General features: G+C 54.8%; 1 protein-coding gene across 3 annotated transcripts in view; it reads left to right on the top strand.

The window, feature by feature from the left end:
• NEK6 (NIMA related kinase 6) overlaps nucleotides 1-21,271 on the top strand; it is a 93,874-nt gene that overhangs the window by 9,327 nt on the left and 63,276 nt on the right. Inside the window, exon 1 of one of the 3 annotated variants that reach the window (XM_010351377.3) lies at nucleotides 15,324-17,210. The exons of the other annotated variants lie outside the window; for them this stretch is intronic. The gene's annotated coding sequence lies outside the window, so the exon portion shown is untranslated. Of the gene's footprint in view, nucleotides 1-15,323; nucleotides 17,211-21,271 lie in introns of those variants that run through there. 3 annotated transcript variants of the gene reach the window in all.

A 21,271-nucleotide genomic window follows, 5' to 3' on the forward strand; every position in this document is an offset into this window, starting at 1 on the left:
GGCACCACATGGCACACAGAAGGGAACAGAGGAGAGGGAGCCCGCCCCTGGGTTTGGCAGGTCTGGTCGAGTCCGCCTGGATTCAGTTATACCAGGACCTCGAGTGGGCCTGGCCTGCCCGACTGAGTCAGTGTGTGTACATTTCCTTTGTTCATCTCCCCCGGGAATGTAGTGGCCTTTTGTGTTTCTTTTAAATGCCAGCCTTCTTAGCTAACCCAAGAGGAAATGGGGACTGGGTTTTTGTCTGTGCAGAGGCTGAGACAAGTGTGGGAGCCACCTGCTTTTGGAGTCAGCCTGGTGGTGACAGTGTGGCATTTGGGAAATATTCTGTGGTTTTCTCCAAGGGGTGCTGGGCACACTGGGTGCTGGGCTGCCCCTGGGCTGGGCACTGGAACCCTGAAATGAAGAAGCTCCGTGACCAGGTTTCATGGTGCCATTCAGCAAGGAATGGCTGAGCACCACATCCCTTCTTGGCCCCTGGGGAAACATACAGGAATCAGAGGCGGTCCCCTGCCACATCTTCCTGGAGAAACATGCAGAGAAAGTACTTGTACTCTGAGCAAACACCTTTCACTCTCACAGACCTTCACGGTGTTCTGTGTCTTCAGACATTGATCCCTGTGGGTGAGACACATCATGGCTCCACTTTCCAAACTCCCAAACGGGCAGTGATCTGTAGATTTTAGTGCCATTCGGGGACAGGAGAGGCACTTTGGAAGATGCTGTCTGGTGTGCAAAGTCCCTGGATGCTCAAATGGCTTATGGGGTGACATCTTTGAAATTACACAGTCCTGAAAATTTCAGGACATATGGTCACTGTGATGTGCTAATGTTAGCAATTGAGATACTTAATTACCTGGAAAAAACCCTTTTCCTGCCCAGTCCAGGTTACTGTAGAGCCTTTATTTCTCAAGAGAAGGGTCTTACACAGTGTAGTTTTGACCGGCAGAGAGGGACTCATTATCCTTCATTAATTTATTAGCTAATTAAATGGTTTATCTGATCACACATTTATTCCTTCAATTGCCATTCATCCAGCACTGTTTGCTGAGGTGCCTGGCCTGGTGCTGGGCACTGGGGTAGGATGAAACATAACAAATATGACTGAGTCCCTACTATGTGCCAGCCCATAGTGTGTGCTGTGTGCCGCAGGTGAATGCATTCATTTTCCAGTGGACATTTAACGACCATCTACTATGTGCGGACCCGTGGAGATGCAGAAATGCAAATGGCACAGTCCCTAGTGGTTTGGACACCTGTGGTGTTTTGATGGGACCTTTGGTCCTGGCCCACCCTCTGTTTGCCGTGATATACCGAGTCAGCCACTGTTCACAGGCCACGTGGTGACATCCCCAGAATGAACCAGAAACAATCCAGATGCCCCAGGAACCGACGTGAGAACAAGGCATCCCCTTCACACGTTGTGTCTCAGTTCAGCGTCTTGCCACCACCCAGCATTTTGAGACAGAATGTGAGATCGCGTGGTTGGCTAAATACATAAATATTTTATGTCTCGATATTCTGAAAATGAAGCCCGAATGCACAGAACTGCAGCACATCAGTGCTATAGATCATATGTTATAATAATCTGATGACATGTTGTTTAAATATTTATGGACTGATGCGACATGACAATGGGGGAGAGAGGAGGCTCGGAGCAGAGTCTCCGCAGATGCGGGAAAGGAAGGAGCAGATTCCTGCCTTCCTGAGAACTGTCATAGGACGCCTGGGTTTCTGATGTGATGTTTTGGGGTTTTATGACAAAACCCGTGGCTGACATTTATTGAGCACTCGCCGAGTGCCATACCCTTCACTGATATTATGTCATTGACTCATCACGGCATCCTCAGGAGGTGGGGCTCTTAACCCAAGTTACAGATGGGAAACTGAGGCCCAGGGCAAGTCAGCGGTCTACCCCAGACCCCTCAGCCAGTGAGTGGCCCAGGAGCGGATCCAGGCTGACCCCATTCTGCAGTCTAGCTCTTAATCACAGTGCTGTGCTTCTCTAAGTCATATCTGAAAACCCACCACCCCTGCCTGGGTGACCCCTTGCTCAGTACTAACTGGATTTTCTTTTCTTTCTTTTTTTCTTTTTTCTTTTTTTGAGACAGTTTCATTCTTGTCACCCAGGCTGAAGTGCAGTGGCACGATCTCGGCTCACTAAAACCTCTACCTCCTGAGTTCAAGCAATTCTCCTGCCTCAGCCTCCCGAGTAGCTGGAATTACAGATGCCTGCCACCATACCCAGCTAGTTATTTTTTGTGTGTATTTTTAGTAGAGACGGGGTTTCACAGTGTTGGCCAGGCTCAGACTCCTGACCTCAAGTGATCTATCTGCCCACCTTGGTGGCCTTTGTAAATCACAGGAAAGGAAGGTGATGTCTGTAGAATGTTGGGTGGGGTTGAAAGGCACAGGAATGAGTAGCCCGGGGTTGGGGCCATGGAGTGGTGTGGAAGGGCCACTGCAGCCTGGTGCCTGGCACATAGTAGGTGCTCAGGAATTGTGGTTCTTGAGTCTCTTTGTTGTTGGTTTTGTAGTCGTTAAGGGAGTTTACTACATACTGTCCCCCGTACGAGTGTCTTGTGGCCCCTGAGCCTTTGCCTCAGCCCCTTCCTCTCCCTGCAGTGCCCTGGGAAGAATTGAATGACAGCTCTTTCAGTGTCTGACAGTCCAGCCAGTTAAGTCAAGGTGTCCACCTTTTACAGAGGAATCTCCTAGAGCTGACCATAGCATCCCTGCCTTTGGGAGCCACCTGGAATGTGCCAGCTGCAGTGGCCGTTCCTTCCACACCCTCATGCTGTCTGTGGGGCATGCCACCGAGTGCTCCATCCCCCCTAGTGCTCCATCCTCCGAGTGCTCCATCCCCCGAGTGCTCCATCCCCCGAGTGCTCCATCCCCCGAGTGCTCCATCCCCCGAGTGCTCCATCCCCCGAGTGCTCCATCCCCCGAGTGCTCCATCCTCCGAGTGCCCCATCCTCCAAATGCTCTATCCCCCTGAATGCTCCATCACCCTCAGTGCTCTGTCCCCTCAGTGCTCTGTCCCCTCAGTGCTCTGTCCCCCCAGTGTTCCATCCCCATGCGTGCTCATCCCCCGTACTCCATCCCTTCCAAGTGCCCTGTCCCCCTGCGTGCTCATCCCCCCAAGTACTCCGTTCCCTCGAGTGCTCTGTTCCTCTGAGTGCTCCATCTCCCCAAGTGCCCCGTCCCCCCGAGTACTCCATCTCCTCTGAGTGCTCATCCCCCCGAGTACTCCATTCTCCCCTCAGTGCTCTGTCTCCCCGAGTGCTCCGTCCCCCCAGCGCTCCATCCCCACAAGCGCTTATCCCCCCGAGTGCTCCGTTCCCCCGAGTGCTCCGTCCCCCCGAGTGCTCCGTCCCCCCGAGTGCTCCGTCCCCCCCGAGTGCTCCGTCCACTCAGTGCTCCGTCCACCCAGTGCTCCGTCCCCATCAGTGCTCCGTCCCTCTGAGTGCTCCATTCCCCCAGTGCTCCATTCCCCCAGTGCTCCGTTCCCCGCAGTGCTCCGTCCCCATGAGTGCTCCGTTCCCCCCAGTGCTCCGTTCCCCCCAGTGTTCCCTTCCCCCCAGTGCTCCATTCCCCCCGAGTGCTCCGTTCCCCCAGTGCTCCGTTCCTCCCAGTGCTCCGTCCCCCCGAGTGCTCCATTCCCCCCAGTGCTCCATTCCCCCCAGTGCTCCGTCCCCCTGCATCTTCTGCCATTGGCCCTGCCTGTTGCGTTACTGCTCTGTGTCCTGGAGCCCCTCCAACGTAAAGGCCTCGAAAGGCTGATCAGACATCATCAGCACCTGGAGCAGAGCCTGGCACATGAGACAGCAATAAACAGGCAATCATAGAAGTTCAAGCCACAAAACCTGCAGGCCGGGGGCTGCGTGTCCAAGAAGCCTCTTGGGAAGCAATGGTCTTAGACCTAGTAGCGTCTTCTGCAGAGGCCTAGGTGTGTCCCCAGGTCCTCAGAGTGGGAGGGGACGGGTCAGAAGGTCATGGAAATGGAACGCAGGGCCAGCTGCAAAATTTGCGGTGCCCAATGCAAAATGAAAATGCAGATTCCCTTGTTCAGAGAGTAAAAAGAAAAAAGTATTTCCCTTTCCTTTGCAATCTCTCTCTCCATCTGTCATGATGTTTTTTGTTTGCTATTTAATGTCTCACTCCCAGGACACAGGATGCTTTCAGGGCAAGTGCAGACCTCACAGGTGTGGGTGCACCTGCCCCGACCCTCCTGCCTGCACCTGGGCCCCTGCCGCAGGTGGCAAAGTTTGCTAGGTGGGGAGCAGGCAGCTGAGTACCCATCCTGGGGAAGCAGCAGAGTCTCTGTGCCACCAGCACGTGCTCCATTATTCCACCAGACTCCACTTAATACAAATTCAAAGATAACATGAAGCATTTCAGGACAGTGGATGTGCAGCATGAGGCCCCACGCTTGGGGCTCCCTTCTCAGGGCAGGGCCAGGTCACCTGGACATGAAGCCAGCCTGATCGGAGGGGCAGTAGCACCCACACACACATTTCACACAGAGCAAGGGTCCTTTATTGGTTCCCTCCATGGGGATGGGTCCAGATCTGATTTGAAGGGAACGTTTTGTGTTAAGTACTGTCTGCAGACTGCAGGCCCAGCAAGTTAGTCGGCCAGCCAGGGGCTGTCCCTCCTCATCCTGAGCCTCTGGTGCTAAAGACACACAGTGTTCAGCCCTCCCTGACCTGATCTCTCACGTCATTGCCAGAGATTATTGCACTAACAAACCCATGTCCTCTGACTTCCGCTTCTTGAGTGACAAGGGTCAGAATCAAGTGACATGGTTGCCAACCTGCTCACTCGGGACCGGCGCCAAGCACGTGGTGCCCAGAGATCAGAGAGGGCGAGGAGCTTGGATTCCACCAGCCACTGTGCCGTTCCCAGCCCTGAAATGGGGAGGCTTAGCAGCCACAGGGAGTGATGTCTGGTTATTCTGAAAACATGGACAGGGAGGCTTAGGTGAAGTGCTTAGCACCTGCTGTGTACCAGAGACCTGGCCAAGTGCTTTCCGTGTTTTGCCTTCATTCATCCTCATAACAACTTTGGGCTGATCCCGTTTTTTGGCTGAAGTGAACTGAGGCTCAGAGAATGAAGCTGCCATTCCGAAGCCGTAAGCCACACAGTTTGGAAACTGAGATTTGAACCCAGGCCTGGCTAGCCCCAAGGTTAGTGCTGTTTGCATATGAGTCCCAGGCACACTGGCTGGCTGGGGTTCCTGTCCCCACTGTGTGCTGCATGTGCGTGGGGGCAGGACCCAAGCCAGACCTCAGCGCTGCCTGTCTGCCCCTGCTCCTAAGCAGTCACCTTTGTTCTTGGCAGGGAGCAGATCCCAGGGCCACGGCTCCAGCTCTTCTCCTGCCAGGCCCAGCCAGCTCGGAGGCTGTACTTTTGCCTGGAGAGGCAGGTGGCAGAGGCAGAGTTAGGCACACCTGGCCTCAAGTCACACCCACCTTGTGCTCACCGTGTCTCTGGGCTTGTCACCTCCCACTCAGGCCTCTGTTTTCTCATTTGTGGGGCAAGGGGTGATAGCAGTTCCTGTCTCTGGGGCAGTTTGTATAATCCATTACGTTAAGGGTGTACGGTCCTCAGTTCCACCCCACTCCCAGAAGAGGCGTTTGATCAGCCACTGTCATTGTGTTGGTGGTGAACAACATGTGTGGGCTGAGATTGGTGGCACTTGTGACGCTAGGGAGCACTTCCCCAGGCTGCGGTGTGTTGGCGGGCTCCGAGCCCAGAGCTACCCTCCCTGAGGAATTCATCCCTTCCGCCATGTGCTCTGTTGAATTACAGTAATGAGCCCCAGGCATGAAGTCACTGCCCGATGGGGCTGGTGTTAGGGTTCTTAGGGTGCAGTGTTCCTGGCCAGGCAGCGCTGGGGAGAGGTAGCTGGGACAGCATGGTGGCCCATGGCTGCCACAAGGAATGGAGTTCTTTCAATCTCTTTCTTCCATTAAAGGGCAATCCCTGGGGATTTAACATGCCGCCTTTTGGGTGAGGTCCCAGCACTCCCAGGGTCCTGGGAAGGCCTCATTGGGCTTGGCTTTGCTTCAAGGTGTCACTGAGAAGTCAGTTTTTCCAGGTGGAGTATGGGTGTTTTTTCCAGGCGCTCCTAAGACTCACAACCACTCCCCCTCTAAAGCTGCTGGTCGTGGGGACCCACCTGGGCTAGGTCTTGGTTACCTGTGATGGCACCGACTTCTCCCGGTGACCTTGAGAGGCAGATTCTATTAATTCATTTTACAGATGAGGAAAGGGAGGCTGAGTGAGGCTGCCTCATTGCCCAAGAGCGCATAGTGTGCCCACTGCCAAGTCAGGATTTGAACGCAGGCCCTTGGCTTCCAGACTACATTCTCAGAACCACTCTGCCCTGGTGTGAATGGATTTTTAAAAAATTCTTGGCAGCAGAAAAACCACAGGTTCTGCTCAAAGCAGTAGACTCTCAGTGAGCACCTACTATGTGTCAGGGCTGTGCTGGGTGCTGCAGGAGGGCTCCGCAGAGAGGAACAGAGACAGACTGTTGGTGCGAACATTTGCCTGAAAAATGACCATTTCCACGTCAGCCAGGATTGCGTTGACTCCTTGCTCCAGGGCTGTGAGGTGTGCGGGGTTAGGTTCATGTGACGGATGAGGAAGCGGAGGCTCAGGGAGGCCGTGTGGCCTGCCGAGGTGTCACAGCGCTGGGGAGCCTTACTCCACATCCACCTGCTCTGTCTGCCATCGTTCATGACAGTCTCTGGACTAGCGTCGGCCTCCCTGACATCCTGCATTTGGATAAACTGAGGCCTAAAGGACAGTTCAGAGCTTGATCCCAAACAGGGGAGGGGACGGAACCTTTGCATATTTGTGGAAATGGACACCCATTCCACAGCGAAATTCCCCTGCAAAATGCCACCAATTCTCAGGGCAGGAGAAGACCTAAGAAATGACAGTGGGAGGTCTCGGCACATGTGTCCGTGGCAGCAGAGGGACCTGTATCGACCCTTCCTGGGACCGACAGCCAGGGCGATGGGGTTTTATAGCATCTGGAACAGGCAAGGCTTTTATAAGAAAATATTTCCAAAGCTGTCCCATCCCACCATTGGCAAGCAGTCCTTAAACGGCAAAGAAACAGCCGTGCTCCGTATTCACGAAACGGTGAGCTGGCATTTAGGCCCGTTTATTTCAAGCGGGAGTTGAGGAGGCTAAAGACTCCGGTTCTGAGCGGCAGCTCGCTGCCTCACTGCAGCAGGAGAGCATAGTCTTCAGGGTTTTCTTCCCATTTACGGTTTTTTTTTGTTGTTGTTGTATATTCGTAAAATGAGGCTTCTGCTGGCAAAAGCAGGTTTTAGCGAGTGCGGCAGCTCTTTCAAGACCTAATAAGGCCCCAACGGAGGGTGAATTCCAGCAACACTTTCCCTCCCCCCAGGGCCCCCCCATTCCGTCTTGCCTCATACACTTTGGGCACAGGGTACCATTCATCTTGCTTCCCATTAATGGAATTACTGCCATCACTTCTGCGGGACAGGACGGGCCCTTAGGAACTGTCTTGGGGACAGAGGCAGGATTCGCCGCCAGACAGTTTTGCTTAGAGGGGAAGGGAAAGAAAAAAGAGAGGAGAGAAAATACGGACAAACGGATGCCGCCTCGGGTGGTCAAGATTCCTGACCATGGAGGACAGGGGCCACAGGGCCCATCCCGTCTGCTTCCTGCTCCTGTCCCCTGTGAGCCTCGCCGTGGCAGGGCATGTGATAGCCCCCGTGGCGGATGTGAACTGGGCTTGGCACCTGTGTACCACAGCCCCTTGAGTTCAGAAGAAGGGAAGGAGGGACCCAGCATTTACAGGCTGCTCACAGATGCCTGGCACTGCACTGGCCAAAATTTGGGGAGTGGGTATCTTTGTCCTCTTTTTTTTTTTTTTTTTTTTTTGAGAGGAAGTTTTGCCCTCGCTGTCCAAGCTGGAGTGTAATGGCACGATCTCAGCTCACTGCAGCCTCTGCCTCCCAGGTTCAAGCGGTTCTCCTAAGCCTTCTGAGTAGCTGGGATTATAGGCGCCTGCCGCGATACCCAGCTAGGTTTTTGTTTTTTGTTTTTTTTTAGTAGAAATGGGGTTTCGTGTTTGCCAGGTTGGTCTCAAACTCCTGACCTCAGGTGATCCACCCACCTCGGCCTCCCAAAGTGCTGGGTTTACAGGTGTGAGCCACTGCGCCCAGCCATGTCCTCATTTTTAGAGGAAACAGCAGGGACCCGCAGAGTCTAGACGCTTGCTTTGAGTCACACAGCTCCTCGGCAGTAGCTCTGAGCTTGGAACCTCCGTCTGTCCATTTTCCTGCAGAACCAGCAGTGCCCCTCCTAAAGGCTCCAGGAAACAACAGAGTGAGGACTCACAATCTGGGTGCCTGTCAACAGCTTGTCCTGGCATCACCCCCCAACTCCCTGGGAAAGTGAGCAGACATCCGGAGGGCTTTTGCTTTCATACAAGAACGCTGGTCAAGGACAATGCTGAATATAATGTATTCCACCTGGACATCTGATAGAATTTCAGGGGTCTGGGACCCTGAGGATGAGGGAGGGAGGTGGGGAGCTGACTGTGCTTGCCATTCTGCATGTCAATTTGCAGCAGAGCTGGCAATCATTGTCCTCTCCAGTGCTGGCTCTGATAGGTTGATAGGGGCTGCCTGAGATGCCATGTTGAGAAGGCTTTGGAGACTGGCATTGATTAGCAATGTCTGCTGTGTGCACAGGAATGAAGAGATGGGTGTGAAAAGGACCAGACCTAACTTAGGACAATTCTTAACTCGAGCAGGGACCCCAGGGGCACCAGCCCTGCTTAGTTAGGATTAGCTCATCGTGTGCCTCGCCACACTTCCATCCCAGTAAACTCCAGGAGGGTGTGACTGTGCACAGCACACAGTGGGAATTCCACACATAACAGAAGGAAGGACTGTCGAAGGCTCTGCAGCCCCCAAAGAGCCAACAGCTGGATTCTGACAGTGAATGCTTTTAAAAACATATATTTACACTTCTAGGGATGAGACCTAAGTACCCTCTTGTTTAAACCAGAGCCTTTTTTCTTCCATGTCACTAACTTGCTGGGTGTCTTTGAGTCATGACTTCACCTGCCTGAGCCTCGGTTTCCTCATCCTCACTCCCAGCACTATAGAGGGGTGACCCGGTTGATGACAGTCATCGAACCCAGAACTCATGGGTAACAGGGTCGGCATTCAGAACTGTCAGCTCCAGCTGCCTGCCCCGCCTGCCGGGCCCTGTCCTTTGCTGGGCGGAGCTCCAGGCTTGCTGGGCCTGTAAGGCTCTCCTTCTCACTTCTCCAATGTCACTGCCTCTGGGGAGTCTCCATTGACCTCAGCACACTGCTTAGGAACCCATGCTTGGTTCTCCCACAGCCCCCTCTGCATCTTCCCCAGCAAGGCACCCCACCCCGTGAGGCCCACTGATGGCCAGTCCCCTGTCCCAGGATCCCCTCCAGGCCTGGGACAGTCCCACTTTCCTCTGTGATCCCAGCGCTCAGCCCAGGGCCTGGCCTGGCGAAGGCCTTGGCGAGGGTAAGAAGGGAGGGAGCAGTGCATCCTTTGTTCCTCAGGCCTTATGGCCACGGGGACAGCTGAGATGCTGAGACTTCTACGCTGTGCCCAAAGCCCAGGCCTTTTTTGGGGACAGATAGGTCCGTGGGACAGATGGAACCTGCTCTGTGACTCACACACCCGTTGTGCCTGCTACGGCGATCCTTTAAAGGACAGTTGGGTTTGATCCTGCGGGAGGTGGGCGTTTGGAAAGGTTTTCAGCAGGGGAGTAGCCACCCTGAAGCAGAGGGTGGCCCATGGAGGCTGGGGGGCTGGGAGGGTGCAGTGCACTTCAGGAGAGATGAAGGGGATGGGGCTGTCCTGGGGAGAGTGGGGAGAAGTGGGGAGCAGCTGGACAGCATGGGCATCTGGTGTCCCCAGCCTGAGCTGCTACCTGGAGACCTCTGCATCAGGGAGTGAAGAATTCAGGGTTACGAGCCAGAAAAAATGCTCCCCAGAAGCTCCAGTGGCTTCAGGATCTCAGGAATGATTTCCAGATGGGCAACTGGGACAAGGGTGGGCTGGGGTGTCCTCACCAGTCAGAGGCCAGTGTGCTCTTTGCCTCTGACTCTCCTCTGACCCTGGCCCTCCGTACCTGGATTTGGTGTGGGGGCGGGGTGAGACCAAGGCCCACAGAAGCCATGGGGTCAGCCTAAGAGCAAGAACAGAAAAAGAAAAATCATGAAGCAACAGTGAGCCGCTGTGGCACATCGAGGGGGCTGTTGAATCCCTGTGCACTCAGCGCAGACAGTGGCCGGGGTAGAGGTCGTCTGTGTGTGGCTGGAGTGTGTGTAGACGGGCCAGTGCTTGAGCCTGAATCTTCAGAGCCCCTCCTCTACCCATGCCAGTCTTACCAGTATGTTGTTATTGATACATAAATACCATTAGCTTTTTAAACAGTAATTCCTCCTCCTACTGCTAATGTCACTTGCTCATCAGAGCACCCTTCTGGGTTTACCTGAGCTATCATCAGCTAGCTCTCTCTTTAAACGTCACCCACAGCTCAGAGAGGTAAAGCACTTACCCAAGGTCACACAGCAGGGGTTTGAACCCAGATCCATCTCCCCAGGAAGCATGTGAGCTGATACTTCAAGGATCAGTAGGAGTTGGCCAGGTGGCAAAGGTCTGCAGTTAGAGTGTGGGGACGCTGTGTGCGCTGGGCGCAGAAGTGGGAACCAGTAGTTATAGGACCCTGCAGGTGGCTCCGTGGAGCTGACGTGGTGGAGGAGAGGTGTTACCTGGGCTTGGACATGATGGGTCAGGGGGTCTTAGGTGTGAAACTCAGGAGGATGGCGACGTGGGAGACTTGGAGGTGGTTAAGAAAGGGGAGATCATGGCCAGATGGGGGCTTAGGAATATGTTTCTGGTGGCGCATGTGGGAAATGATGGTGCTGAGACTGGGAGGCCGGTGGGGAGCCAGGTGCTGATGCCACCGAGGACATTCTCAGAGCCTCTCAGCTACCTGCGGCTGCAGTTCCACCCAAAAAGACTACTTAGCTTGGTTGGGCGCCGTGGCTCACACCTGTCATTTGAGTACTGTGGGAGGCTAAGGCAGGCTGAGGACTGCTTGAGGCCAGGAGTTTGAAACCAGCCTGGCCATCGTGGTAAAACCCAATCTCTACTAAAAATACAAAAATTAGCGGGGCATCATGGTGTGTGCCTATAATCCCAGCTACTTAGGAGGCTGACGCAGGAGAATCACTTGAACCTGGGAGGCGGAGGTTGTAGCGAGCCGAGATTGCGCCATTGCACTCCAGCCTGGGCAACAGAGTGAGGCTCCATCTCAAAAACAAAGAATCCTCAGCTCTTTTCTCCTGTCCCACCACCTGCTCCCACCCGTTCCTGCTGGGTGTTGGGGTCGGCGGGGGAGGCTCTCGCCTCAGCACCCTCAGCCTCTCACAGCTTTCCTGCGAAAAACCAGGCCGATGCCTGCCGACTTCACAGATTGTGTCATTTATTCCGCATCACCCCGCAGGCCCTGTCCAGGCCGGTCGACGGCCGCGGGATTCATCTGTATCCCCAATTTCCAGGCTGCCTCGTGAATCTGCAAGAGCCCTGATCCCCATGTGCTGTCGGGAGTGCGTCGTGTTGTCCCTGTGACTGATTCCCATTCTCCCGGCGTGTATTTGTTTATTTGGGTCTGGAGAAGTCCGAGGTGAAGCCATGGGAATCGTTTTAATACAGTTAAGCAGCACTGCATAAGGACACTTTGGTCAACAGCAGACTGAGTATATGATGTTGGGCCCGTAAGATTATAATGCCATCTTTTTACTGCACTTTTTCCATATTTAGACACACACCTACTGACCATTTCATTACTGTCGCCTGCAGTACTCAGGACCATGCAGTACAGGAGTGTAGCCAGGAGCCTAGGCGTGGGGGAGGCGAGACCGTCTGGGTTTGTGTAAGTCCAAGACGTTTGCACGGTGACAAAATCTCCTAATGATGCATTTCTCAGAGAGTGTCTCTGTTGCTAAGTGATGTGTGACTGTTTATATCTGTGGCACCTTGTATGCATTGGGGGCCTGGGCTGAGGTTGTAGGTTCCCCCTAGGTGACCAGGAGTGTCGCAGGCAGTGAGGAGGGCCGTTCCCAGCATCTCTCCGGGTGTCATTTTTCATAGAGGAGACATTGCTCAGGAAGGTGAGCTCAGGCTAGCCCACAAGCCCTGCCCTTACTCCTTCACAGATCCAGGTAGCTGCAGGGGGATTCTAGAGGAGACTAGGTTCTGCCCACCAACAAGGGGCTTAGCCAGACACCCCACCCCTGGTCCACCGTAGGACCCACGTGGGATTCCGTCAGAATATTTTTCGGTTGAATGAATGCATGAGGGTGGGGAGACACATGTGTCGGATACTGGCTGGGTGACTTCATGTGTGTTAGTTGACACATTTTACAGCTGGGGAGACTGAGTCAGAGAGGCTGAGGGTCTTGGCTAAGATGCCCAGCAAAGAAGGCTTCATACCACATCTGACTCCCGACTCCCTTGAGTGCTCCCCTCACCTGGAGCACCCGCCCCAGTCCCTGCTTCAGTGCTGGGGAGGAACACGGAGGGCCAGGGTGGGGGGATCAGGTATTGTCTTGGACCTCCTGTGTGCCAGAGCGCTTTGCCTGCACAATCTCATTTTAAGTGGATCTCCTTCCTGGTTTTCTGATCACAAAAGTGAGGCTTAGAGAGCTGATGAATTTGGGCGAAGTTTCCCAGCAAATAGTTGGGAGTGTCCCATGGTTTGATGCTGGCCTGACCTGGAGAGGACACTCACTTGCCGGGACAGGTTGGGGATGGGTGGCTTCGACCCGTCTTGGTGGGCTAGCCTGGGCTGTGATAACAGAGACATTGCTTTCCCACCAAAAAGAGCAGGGGGGTCTTTATAGGAGCAAGCAGGGCAGGGAGCTCCCCTTGGACCCCTGGGAAATGTGGAGCTAGATCACCAGCCCAGACCCTATGCTGCCTGCTCCAGCTTTTTCTTTCACCCCCTACTTTTTTTTTTTTCTTTCTTTCTTTCTTTTTCTTTTTCTTTTTTTTGAGATGGAATCTTGCTCTGTCACCCAGGCAAGAGTGCAATGGCATCATCTTGGCTCACTGCAACCTCTGCCCCCTGGGTTCAAGCAATTCTCCTGCCTCAGCCTCCCGAGTAGCTGGGACTACAGGTGCCCACCACCACACCTGGCTGATTTTTGTATTTTTAGTAGAGACAGGGTTTCACCATGTTGGCCAGGCTGGTCTCAAACTCCTGACTTCAAGCAGTCCACCCACCTCGGCCTCCCAAAGTGCTGGGATTACAGGTGTGAGCCACCAGGCCCGGCCCAGCCTTTTTCTGACTGCGCGTGCCCCACCTGTGCAGTAGGAGGAGAGGAGAACCCCTTTATCTGCTGAGTGCTGATGATGTGCCAAGGAATTTGCTGCATGATCTCATGTGATGGCCCCAGCGACTCCCTGGAGCCCGTCCCTTGCTGGCACCACCCCGTCACTCGCTGGCTGCCTTTCCCTCAAGGCACGTATCGCTGTCTGAAATCACCGTGCCTCTTCACGTCTCTGTCTGCCTCCTGACCATGCAAAGCTTGTACGAGGGAAAGACCCTCTCTCCCTTGCCCACTTCTGTGTCCCCAACCCCTCAGACGGTGCATGGCTTCATGAGCTTCTCAAGAAATGCTTGGCAAATCATGGCAGAATGGGTTAACCTGATTTTCTCAAAAAGGGAATGGAGGCCTGCGGAGGGCAGGCCCGTCCCTCTATCACATTGCCAGGGCAGGATTGGAACCCCTCCCTGACAAGAGTCAGCTGGGACCTCATTCACTGACCAGCTTTGAGCCTGGAATTCCAGGTGTGCCTGTATCCCTGCAGGTTCACGCCACCCAAAGCAACTTCCAGTCCACACTTGTGGCTTTGGATCGGCTCAGAAAAAGTGTGTCCTGTGACTGCTCAAGGAATCTGGGCATTTAGCCCAGAAAAGAGTGTGTTTCCTGGCTTCCTGAGAACTGGGGCCCACCCTGCCCCCAGCCTGGGCGTGCAGAACGGGAGGGAGGGGAGTTGAAATCAGGCCCTGGAAGGCTACGGCGTCGGACCTTATCATCCAAGTGAGGCTTGCTGCTCACGCCGAGACTGTCCGGCCGAGCACTCCAGGAGACGGTAACCCTCAGAGACGGCAGCAGCGCCTGGACTCGCTGGAGAAGGGACATTCCTCACGCTCATGCGCGTGTTTCCCCAGGCTGCTGTCCCGGCCCTGGGTACGGTGGGGCAGACAGGTGTGATGTGCTCTGGGCACGAGGTGACCAGTGTCCATTGGGTCATCAGGCCTCCAGGACCACGTGTTTGGAAAGCTGTTCCTGGAGCGCCAGGCATCTGGCCCCTCACTCTGTGGCCCGGCATGAGTTTATAGAGGGACCCTGCCGAGAGCTGGGGTCCTCGGCCTTGATGTCTGCACATTGTGCATAATTGCACGCTTTGCTTTTGTCACTTTTTTTCTTTTCCTTTTTTGTTTTTTTTTTTTTTGAGACAAGGCCTTGCTCTGTTGCCCAGGCAACAGTGGCGTGATCTCGGCTCACTACGGCCTTGGCTTCCTGGGCTCAAGCGGTCCTCCCACCTCAGCCTCCTGAGTAGCTGGTATTACAGTCACCTGCCACCACAGCCAGCTAATTTTTACATTTTTTGTAGAGATGGGGTTTCACCATGTTGGCCAGGCTGGTCTTGAACCCCTGACCTCAGGTGACCCACCCACCTCAGCCTCACAAAGCCCTGGGATTATAGGTGTGAGCTACCGCACCCAGCCTGCTTTGTTTTTCTTGAGAAGGGTCAGAGCTTTCCTGCTGCCTCTCCCATTCTTCAACTATTTTCTTCTGCACCACGGGGCTGCCTCGTGGACTGGCCTGGGGGCCTCCTCCCTCAGACTGGGATATCGCTCAGTACTCAGAGGGGGTTCACTGGGATTACCCTTACAGTTTTCGGAATACACTGGTTACATTTCTGAGAGGGAGCCTCCCTTTTTGTACTCGTAGGAGAGTGGAGGAGGCCAGCCACGCATCTCCTCAGCCAGGATCGAAAGTCACCTAGCACAGGGGCCTGAGTCCACTGGTTCCCGAATCCCAGACCCAGGCCAGGCCTAGGGCCATGTGAATTCCTCCACAGACCCACGGTGAAATCAGAAAATGAAGGCCTGCCTTGGCATAGCTACTTTCTCTGTCAGCTGTCCTTTCTTTTCTTTTTTTTTTTTTTTTTTTGAGATGGAGTCTCGCTTTGTTGCTCAGGCTGGAGTGCAGTGACGTGATCCCGGCTCACTGCAGCTTCCACCTCCAGGGTTCAAGCGATTCTCCTGCCTCAGCCTCCTGAGTAGCTGGGATTACAGGTACACCCTGCCATACCCAGCTAATTTTGTATTTTAGTAGGGACAGGATTTTGATCTCAAACTCTCAGCCTCAGGTGACCCACCCACCTCTGTGCCCAGTCTATCCTTCCTTTTATGATAGATGGGATAATAGGTGGATGTTCTATTTTAGATGCCAGAACATGCTGGCAACCTATGTCTGTCTTCAGAACGTGGGAGAAGCTGTCCAGGCCTGGCACACTCCCAGGTCTGGGAGCCATTGATGTGCTTCTGCACCCCAGACACAGAAGGGGAGCCCAGGGGAGACGTCGATACTTGGGGAACTTCCAAGTCCTGGCCACACCGTGGCCCCTGGCCCTGCCCTGGTGTGTGGTGGGATGTGTTGGTTTGCTAGGGATATTACAACAAATTACTGCAAACTGGGTGCTTGAAAACAATAGAAATTCATTCTCTCATGGTCCTGGAGGCCCGACGCCTGAAATAGGCTAGCGGCAGGCTTGCTTTCCATGGAGGCTCTCACGAGGCACCTGCCATGCCTCTTTCTGGCTTCTGCCAGGGCCTGGCCACCCTCCGCGTTCCGCATTCTGTGGCTTGTCTACACATCCCTCCAGGGCTCGCCTCTGTCACCACACGGCCTTCTTCCTTGTGCGTCTCTGTGCCCATCCCTCGTAGAAAGACGCCCATCCTGGAATTTGCGCCACCCTAATCCCACGTGACCTCCACTTAACTTGATTAGTATCTGTAAGACTCCAAGTAAGGACCTGGGCCCCAGTTCTAGATAGATAAGCATTTTGGGGAGACATTACTCAGGGGGCGTAAGGGATGAGGAGGGCAGATCCAGGGAGCCCTCCCTAGTTCCCGGGAGGAGACAGAAGGCCAGGGAGCAGAGTCTGGCCGGGGAGCTGTCACCACAGTGAGGCCTAGGCCAGGGCCACAGGGGCTGGGTCAGACACCCCACTTCAGGAGCACAGGGGAGGGCTGAGGTCCCTCCGACTCTCTGCATCCCAGATTCGTTCCTACACTTTCATACAGCCCCCAAAGCTGAGTCCCAACGAGATTTGGGTCTTCAGCATGATGTTTTTTAAACACAGCCTTGTAGCATTTAGTCCTTTGACGGTACCAGCCAGGACCACTGAGGGCTGAGAGCATCTCAGCACCCAGCACAGGCCGCCAGCCCTGGCTTTGCTCTTTCGGGTTGAGAGCGGCCCCTCCCAGTAATGACAGGGCTGCGCCATTCCCGGCAGCGCCCCCCAGCACAACCTCCCCCGCTCTGTGGACAAAGGGCAGCCTGTGGGGCAGGAAGGAGGGAATCCAGCCTCCCTTGCTTCCCCAGGGGGGCCCCTATCTGTTTTGGCAAAGGCCCTGTGGTCAGACGTTTCCGCCCTGAAAACTCCCTGCCAAGTGATCTCAAGCAGAGGCGTCCCAGCGTCCCCCGTGAACCCTGCTTCTCTCCTGGGAAGTAGGAGAGACAGTTCTAGCCTTGTCCATCTCCGGAAGGCTGGGGACGACAAGGCGTACCCTTCCCGTGCCTAGCCCAGGGCCTGGCGCATCGTAGGTGCTCAGTAAATACCGAATGAGTGAGAGGATCTTGGAACCTGGAATGTAACCTTCATGCCACTCGTGCAAAGCCTCAGCAGGGCCTCTTGAGAAGGAGATTCTATAAGCGTTTTTGCCCCCCAGTCCCCATCCTGAGAACACAGCCGAGACGGCTGGGCAGGAGTGGGGGAGTTGAGTGTGTGCATGTAGCACTGGACAGAGGACAGATGCTGCTACGATGTATCTCAGGCATTGACCGGTTGCATGACCTGGTGAGTAAAACCTACCTAGACTTGGTACTGTGGGAGGGAGAGAAGTGTGCAGGGAGTCCTGGAAGGGAGCCTGGAGAGCTGGGTGCCGGCCTGGCTCTACACCCCTTACCAGCCGTGTGCAGTTGTGGGGGTGGCCTGTGGATCCTGCTTCCTGAGCCTCCCCTCTGCAGCCCGGATGCCACCTCTGGAATCCAGGCCTCTCTCCCACGACTCGCACAGGGCTTGCCTTGCATCCAGGCCTTTGCTTGCGCTGTGCCTCTGCCTGGAGCTCCCTGTCCCCATTCCTCCCCTCAGAGCGGCTTCCTGTTCTAAGGAAAAACCCTTTGCCTCAGGTAGACTGCACACACGTTTCCCTGTGTTTCCATACCCTGCGCTGCAAAGCAGCGGGCATACTGGTTACAGTTTCTGAGACACCCAAGAGCCCCATTGAGGATGGAGATTGGTCCCCCCTTGCCTGGCACAAGGATGGCGCCCAGCCCTTGTTTGTCCGATGAATGGGCAAATAATGGAATGTCCGGAGGCATGTCACGCCTCTGCTGTTTGCCTTGGTTTCCCCATCTTTAAAATACTGGATGAAAGCCAGGCACGGTGGCTCATGCCTGTAATTCCGGCACTTTGAGAGGCCGAGGCGGGAGGATCACCTGAGGTTGGGGTTGGGAGTTCGAGACCAGCCTGTCCAACATGTTGGAACCCCATCTCTACTAAAAATACGGAAGTCAGCTGGGTGTGGTGCTGTACGTCTGTAATCCCAGCTACTCAGGAGGCTGAGGCAGGAGAATCAAACTAGGGACGCGGAGGTTGCAGTGAGCCGAGATGGTGCCACTGTGCTCCAGCCTGGGCGACAGAGCAAGACCCTGTCTTAAAAATAAATAAATAAATATACTGGTTGTGGGCTAGCGGAGTCCCTAGGGATCTGGTGAAGTATGAGGTCTCAAGTGAGTGGAGCTGGGTCTTCCCTGCTCCCAGGAATAGAATGGGAGTGTGGCGGCCAGCACACAGTTTGTTTAATGATTATCCAATGCTGATGCAAAAATATGAACAAAGCTCTGGGGATTTTCTGGGCGTTCAGCACAAAATTCCCAGTTAATGGGTTCCAGTGTCTGAAAAGGCAGGACTGACACTGTCTCTGTGGAGTTGTTGTGACTGCAGCTGGGTTCTGTCCTTCCACACCTGTCCCCTGTGGGAATTCTCCCAACACCTGTGGAGGGAAGAATGTGTGTGTGTTGGGGGGGGGCGGTCCGAGACCACATGCACCGCCTGGCGGAACTTTCTCTGCTCTTGCGTGTCTGGCGGGATCTCCTCTTCATAACACAGAATCTGCCGAGATTCGTCCCCAACTCCCTACACTCCAGGCCGGCACCCGCGTTCAAGCCCCGTGCCTCTGCTGTCTCCCACGTCTTCAAATTTGCACCACTCTGACCCTCAGTTTCCTCATCTGCAAAATGAAGGCAGGAATCCCCAGCTCACGGGGCGAGCCGGTGGACCCAGATACGTGGTACAGTGGGTGCCACGGATTAGCAGCACATGATTTCGTGGCTCTTCTTAGCATGAGTATTTCTTCCTTTAGAGTGCGGAGCAAAACAGATCAACAGATGAAGCCGAAAGATGTCTGTTGTCTGAAGAATTTTGTTTTGGAAGGCAAGCCCAGGCTTTGGGTCCACCGTATTCCCTGAGGCACAGCCTGGTTGAACGTCGAAACGTATTTTACAGACTTGGTGACCACTCAAGCCTTTGAGCCCTCCACGCGGATGCTCTGAGGTCAGGCTTTTGGGGAAGCCCTCACACGGCTGGGCTGCTTGTCGCATCGGTAGCACGGTTTCCACAGAGCAGGCTCTGTTTGGCTATGAATAGATGTTTTTCTCACTCTTTTCTTGGATGCCTGAATGGCAGGCTCCCTCCTGCAGTCCCAGAGGCCGACCTGCATGTAAAACTCCACTGGACGTCAGAGTGGGGTCGTCTGTTCCTGCTTGGACTTGAGGCTCTCAGCAAGACTCAAAGAGCTGGGTCGATGGCCGCCGTGACCCAGGGAGCCTCCCGAGGGTCTCCTGGGCTGTAGTTTCTAAAGGCTACCGAGTGAACTGAAGAAATCGGAGTTCACAGAAAAGGCAGCAGATCGGAGCCATAGCCGACATGGAGCGGGATGGTGCAGGATCTCCAAACACACAGGCCCGCTGGCTCCGTGGCATCCAAGCCGCGGATGCAAAGCCCGTTAGGACAGGAAGGGCACGAGACAGCCGCCAGGGCCCGCCGCAGGCGGGAGGGCCGGGCCACCAGCAAGTAGGAGTGTGGGTTACAGAGCTGCACAGCCTGGGTTCAGATCCCAGTTTTTCCACCTCTGTTGGGCAGCGTACTTTCGGCCTCAGTTTTCCCCTTCTATAAAATGGAGATAGTAATTCACCTGTCTCAGTAGGCTGTTACGAGGATTAAAGTTAAGTCAACATCACTTAAGTGCATAGATCAATGCTTGGTACACAGTGAACAAATACAGATAAACCGAAGCCCAGAGAGAGCGAGGGACTTCCCTGTGGTCACTCAGCAAGTCACTGGGGCAGCCAAGGCTGAAACTCATGACTCCTAGTCTCGTGGACATTTCCCCCCTCCCCGCCCTCCCGCTCAGTCAGACTTTTTCAACGCTGCCTTTTGCAAAGGAAATCGCGTGACCCTTCAGCCCACAAGAATTCCGACTGCACAGAATGTCTGAAACCTCTTTGGGCTGGCTGGGGGCCTTGCTGCAGTTCTATTCAGCTGTTAGTTCTTTTTTTTCCCCCTCTCTTTCTTTTAAAGCTCTGTAGGATCCTCCTTTTCCGTCTCCACAAATAGAAAAATTAACCTCTTGACAAAGGAGTTGGAAGACTTCAGTCCCCGCTGTGTGTCCCTGAACCAATCCCCCAGCCTCAGGTTCCCCGGCTGTGAAATGAGAAGGTATCCCCTGTTGACAGGGAGGTGACCCCACCTGTCAGTCTGTGATTGCCACAGAGACAAGCCATTGGAGAGGTGCCACCCCAGATGAAGGCCGGGAGGGTGCTGATTAAACAAAATCTGGTGACACATCCTTCTAAGAAGCGAGGTGAAACCCACCAGAGATGCTGCGTGCGTCCGCCCACCCCGTCATGTCAAAGGTGGTTTGAGTCATCAGAGTGGCCTGTGCTTTTCTCACTCTCCTGTTTCCTCGCAGTGCTCCTGAGCCAGTCGGGGCTAAGGCCTGGGGGCCAGTCATGTCCCGTCTGCAGGCCCCAGGGCATCAGACCTGAGGGGCCTGGTCACCTCCTGATTGTTGCAGGGTGCCCCAGACACGAGCTCCGGAGGCTGCTAGCCTAGGGTGTGAATCTGTCTCCAAAGCTGCTGACACCGGGGGAGGGACTTCCCCTCTCTGAGATTTGGTTTTCTCATCTGTGAAATGGGTACATGAGCCCTGCCTGGCAGGGTGAGATGAGGTTCACAAGCCCTACCCTACTTCACTGCCTTCTTCCTTCCTGCCCAAGATGCCCCCTGATTACCTGGGATCCAGACAGGGCACAGCAGATGGTGATGTGTCCAAGTCCTCCCGGGCTGCAGGGGACAGAGGGACAGCTGGCCACGCTAGGAAGCCTGGAGTCAGACCCTCGGACTTCAGGGTCAGGCGCGTCCAGGGTGCAGCCTTCTTGGGCCAGTGATGGGGATCCCTAGAGGAAAGACCTAGGGTCCAGGAGGTCACGGAGACGAGACTTGAACCCAGGACTGGGGTCTGGACAACCCCCAGCCCCCAGGTCCTGCTGACCTTTGTGCAGGCTCACTTTCAGGTCACCCTGGCACCAGCAGGGGCCAGCCTCTTTGGGCCTGGGAATTCAGAGATGGGTGCCAAGGCGGGCCTGGGGCACGACGGGGCAGATGTGAGGCCAAGCCCCACCTTTGTACCCCCGGTAGGGGCCTTGGGCAAGTCACGGCCACTTCTGAGCCCCCCATCTCCCCATCTCAGACATAAACCTCATTCCCACTCTTCCCACCCACCTTTCAAGGTTGTCATGAGGCTCCCGACAATAGTGTGGACAAAAGTCCCTCTGTATACCATCAAGAACTGCCCA

Source organism: Saimiri boliviensis, chromosome 2 (genome assembly GCF_048565385.1).
Source record: "Saimiri boliviensis isolate mSaiBol1 chromosome 2, mSaiBol1.pri, whole genome shotgun sequence".
Taxonomy (NCBI): Eukaryota; Metazoa; Chordata; class Mammalia; order Primates; family Cebidae; genus Saimiri; species Saimiri boliviensis.